The 5,000-nt window shown below is 52.4% G+C and overlaps 1 non-coding gene across 1 annotated transcript in view; it reads left to right on the plus strand.

The window, feature by feature from the left end:
* The first annotated feature begins 4,407 nt into the window (after positions 1 to 4,407).
* LOC126448322 (small subunit ribosomal RNA) overlaps positions 4,408 to 5,000 on the plus strand; it is a 1,910-nt gene continuing 1,317 nt past the window's right edge. Inside the window, exon 1 of the ribosomal RNA XR_007584102.1 lies at positions 4,408 to 5,000. This exon is cut by the window's right edge and continues 1,317 nt beyond it. This is a non-coding gene — a ribosomal RNA (small subunit ribosomal RNA).

Raw genomic sequence — 5,000 nt, forward strand, 5'->3', positions numbered from 1 at the left:
GATCCGACGGAACTACGCCAACCATGCCGGCAAAACAGTATCGCCATCTATGAAAATACGGCGAAACCACATGCAATACCTCCATCTATGCGAATCTGACAACACTACGTCCGCCATGTCGAGCGCACCGCAAAACATACCGCCATCTGTAGGTCTCCCGCAACATGACCTCCTGCAACGACGATACCGTCATCTATGAGACGCCAAGCCGACTAAGACAGCCATGGGCCCACAGTGCCCTTCTTTCGACCCCACCCACAAAGCCTGCATCCTCTGTCGACAACAGCACCCCAACGCCAGCGCCTCTGCCGCACGAAGTCGTGGACCGGCAATCACTCCACCTGCACCCGTCCGTGCCCCACCCCAACCGCCCAACTCGCAACTCCAGCGGATGAACGGCGGACTTTGCTCGCACTCGCAATGTGCAATCCACCCCTATAACGTGCGTTTCATGAAGAGTTATGTCCAATATGCGACATTCCCGCTGTCCATATACATGAGCTGCGAGCTGTACCACGTACGAGCTACAGACGCGATCGCGTTGCTCTCTGTACGAATGCAGATGCTCAGCGGCAGCTAGGAGGCGCTCCATCCATGTCGGTACCGGTGAGCGTTGCACTCGCAGTCGCAAAAACGTACGGCAAGTATATTACTCGGAAGAGTCAATGACAGTCCAAGCCCCCCCTGCGTGGGAAGAGTCTTTCTAGGCCATGACCCACCAGAAGGGCGCAGCGTCCCCCACCCCAGACATGTGACGTCACACTATCGGTATTGACGACTAGACTGATTCCTTATAATCATTTGCCATACACCGGTGGAAGCTGCCGAGACGAGTAACTACATGGCGGCCTCGCCGTGTCACTAATGTACAGAGATACAACAGTTTCGACTGGAACCGGATGAAACGTATACACGGCGCTGATTAGTAATAGATAGAGCCATCAAAATACAGATAATGTATACAACTGTCCGTATACATGCTGAAAGACTCTGCTCACAATCACAACCACACGTCAGCCAGACACTCTTATCACGCACTACTCTCTGCCTGTAACAGGCACAGAGACAATATGTAAGCACCAGCATGGAACAACACCCAGTGCATCCTCTCCGCCACATTAGACAATCCACACTATCATAACCAGACCGGGAGGTCCACTCACAAAACAGAATATCCCACCCTTCCGACAACCACCATTGCTCAGCTAAGCCACCAACACCCACACACGTCCTACACAGGGGTACACCCAACATCACAATACTGCCTCCTGTCACAGCACACAAACAATGGCAGGAATGAAAGACACAGGTCTGCCACAAGCATGGAATCAGAGCGCCGCCTGTCATGAGCCAAAGGTGCATCCTGACGTGGCAAATCAGATGATGCCGCAGGCATCCACTTACTATAATCACAATCAACAAACCGGCCGCCGCCGCCGCCGCCCCCCCCCCCCCCCCCCCCCCCCCCAATACACCTTTCCTTACAACAATGTGTACCTTAACCTAACCCATATTGCGCCTTAACCTAACCCATATTGCGCCTTAACCTAACCCATATTGCGCCTTAACCTAACCCATATTGCGCCTTAACCTAACCCATATTGCGCCTTAACCTAACCCATATTGCGCCTTAACCTAACCCATATTGCGCCTTAACCTAACCCATATTGCGCCTTAACCTAACCCATATTGCGCCTTAACCTAACCCATATTGCGCCTTAACCTAACCCATATTGCGCCTTAACCTAACCCATATTGCGCCTTAACCTAACCCATATTGCGCCTTAACCTAACCCATATTGCGCCTTAACCTAACCCATATTGCGCCTTAACCTAACCTATATTGTCCCTTAACCTAACCCATATTGTCGCTTAACCTAACCTATATTGCGCCTTAACCTAACCCATATTGCGCCTTAACCTAACCCATATTGTCCCTTAACCTAACCCATATTGTCCCTTAACCTAACCTATATTGTCCCTTAACCTAACCTATATTGTCCCTTAACCTAACCCATATTGTCCCTTAACCTAACCTATATTGTCCCTTAACCTAACCTATATTGTCCCTTAACCTAACCTATATTGTCCCTTAACCTAACCTATATTGTCCCTTAACCTAACCTATATTGTCCCTTAACCTAACCTATATTGTCCCTTAACCTAACCTATATTGTCCCTTAACCTAACCCATATTGTCCCTTAACCTAACCGATATTGTCCCTTAACCTAACCTATATTGTCCCTTAACCTAACCTATATTGTCCCTTAACCTAACCTATATTGTCCCTTAACCTAACCTATATTGTCCCTTAACCTAACCTATATTGTCCCTTAACCTAACCTATATTGTCCCTTAACCTAACCTATATTGTCCCTTAACCTAACCTATATTGTCCCTTAACCTAACCTATATTGTCCCTTAACCTAACCTATATTGTCCCTTAACCTAACCTATATTGTCCCTTAACCTAACCTATATTGTCCCTTAACCTAACCCATATTGTCCCTTAACCTAACCCATATTGTCCCTTAACCTAACCCATATTGTCCCTTAACCTAACCCATATTGTCCCTTAACCTAACCTATATTGTCCCTTAACCTAACCCATATTGTCCCTTAACCTAACCCATATTGTACCGTAACCTAACCTATATTGTACCTTAACCTAACCTATATTGTACCTTAACCCAACACACGTTGGGCCTTAACCTGCTCTGTAATTGTCATACGACGCGTTAAATTAGTGTAGTGTTGCCTAACTGCAACCCCCGCAATATAGTTTGCTACTCGCACTGCCCGGTCCCCAGAGTATCGCTTCATGTTAAACACCTTGCAGCTATACACTGTAATGCGGATGGCAGCAGGACGTACATGCTCAATGCCCTTCGCAGTTGTTCATTGGCATTCGCATGGCGAAGCACAGCCTACGTTGTGGTACGGCTTGTGTCAACTGTCCGCTGATGTTGTACGTCCAAATCACACACTGTACTGCACATTGGTCCTCATGTACTGAATGATACATCGTGGTACATGTGTGACCGTACCACGACTGCGCCAACAACGGCGAACCATACGGTCCAAATATTGTGCACTCAGCTACGTGTCGTCTCCCTATAAGAGCTGGATTGAAGTATGGTATGCCGTGGATGGCGATCAGCATGAGCCGTCTGTTGATGTAGTGGCGCGTGTTGTCAGACGTAGTCGTCTCTTCTCACACACCGTGATAGCATGGTGCACTGCGTTCCACATCTGCGACATGCGACAGAGGCCGGTTGACAGTCGTTCGCGCAATGGACATCGCATACGTACGGGGGCCACCTTCCACGTGTTCGCGAAGCGTGCACATGTTGTTGCGTGTATGTGGGCAGACATAGTGTGTCGTGACACCTGACACAGGCATGCAACAATCGTTGAATTTGCAAATGGCGATGGACGTCTACGTTTGCTGGTGACGTTACGCAAATGAAGAACTGGTAAACCGTTGTGGTGCGGTTGTTCTCGCTAGAGGTGAATCAGTGATGGCGACGATCGGTTGAGCTACCAACCGGTTGTTTCAGCGATACCCACCATGCCCACGAACGTGAATGGCATGTGGGTGTGAAGCGATACGCGGCGGTGGCTGGGTGGGACCGTCCCCGGCCGGTGAGGGGGGGCCTCCCGGCGTGCTGGCCGCGCGGTGCGTGGGCGCACGCGCTACAGCCGGCTGGTGGGGGCGGCCAGTGGCAGGCGCGCCGGCCGACGGAGGCGGCAGGCGGCGCAGCTGCGCGCCGGCGCACCCTGCACGCGGCGCCGTGCGGCCAAAGTAGGTCCTCGCGGGCCCGGTGCGAAGCGCGGTGGACATCTGCAGTGTGCTGGTCCGATTGAGGACTGTGTGCGCTGAGGATGCGCCGCCGCCCGGCGCTCGGCGCCGCGACGCCGTCTGCTGCTCGGTCGCCTCTGCGGTTCTCGCAGGTGGATTGTATCGCAGCTGTGCGGACGTGTTGGCGCGTGCGCTGTGCTGGGAGAGTTCGCTTCGGCACCCAAGTGGGGCTTTTGTCCTTCTGTGGCGCTGGCGTTGGAGCTGCCGGCCACCGTAGGTGGCGCGTGTTGTCTCCCGCCGGCAATGCCACGACAGCACGCTCCCGGGCCTCTGTCGGCAGCGGCAAGCTCAGTTGGGAGCACGGGTGGTCGCACCTAAAGCGTCTACTCGCCAAACTCCGGGCGATTGCGCCCCTCTCGAACCCGACCAAGTACTTAGGACGGCGCTGCGCGCCGCCGGGACCTGAGAGGGTTTCGAGGTGTATTGTGCAGGGGAGCTCAGCCTCCTCCTGTTTGCAGAATAATTGAGCGGACGCTTGCGTGTTCGCGCGGGCCCCCGGGACACACTCCCGGGCGGCCGGCTGCTCAGCTCTAGTTGACGCAGCTCCCTGGTTGATCCTGCCAGTAGTCATATGCTTGTCTCAAAGATTAAGCCATGCATGTCTCAGTACAAGCCGCATTAAGGTGAAACCGCGAATGGCTCATTAAATCAGTTATGGTTCCTTAGATCGTACCCACGTTACTTGGATAACTGTGGTAATTCTAGAGCTAATACATGCAAACAGAGTCCCGACCAGAGATGGAAGGGACGCTTTTATTAGATCAAAACCAATCGGTCGGCTCGTCCGGTCCGTTTGCCTTGGTGACTCTGAATAACTTTGGGCTGATCGCACGGTCCTCGTACCGGCGACGCATCTTTCAAATGTCTGCCTTATCAACTGTCGATGGTAGGTTCTGCGCCTACCATGGTTGTAACGGGTAACGGGGAATCAGGGTTCGATTCCGGAGAGGGAGCCTGAGAAACGGCTACCACATCCAAGGAAGGCAGCAGGCGCGCAAATTACCCACTCCCGGCACGGGGAGGTAGTGACGAAAAATAACGATACGGGACTCATCCGAGGCCCCGTAATCGGAATGAGTACACTTTAAATCCTTTAACGAGTATCTATTGGAGGGCAAGTCTGGTGCCAGCAGCCGC

The sequence above is a fragment of the Schistocerca serialis genome, unplaced genomic scaffold (genome assembly GCF_023864345.2).
Source record: "Schistocerca serialis cubense isolate TAMUIC-IGC-003099 unplaced genomic scaffold, iqSchSeri2.2 HiC_scaffold_601, whole genome shotgun sequence".
NCBI classification, from domain to species: domain Eukaryota; kingdom Metazoa; phylum Arthropoda; class Insecta; order Orthoptera; family Acrididae; genus Schistocerca; species Schistocerca serialis.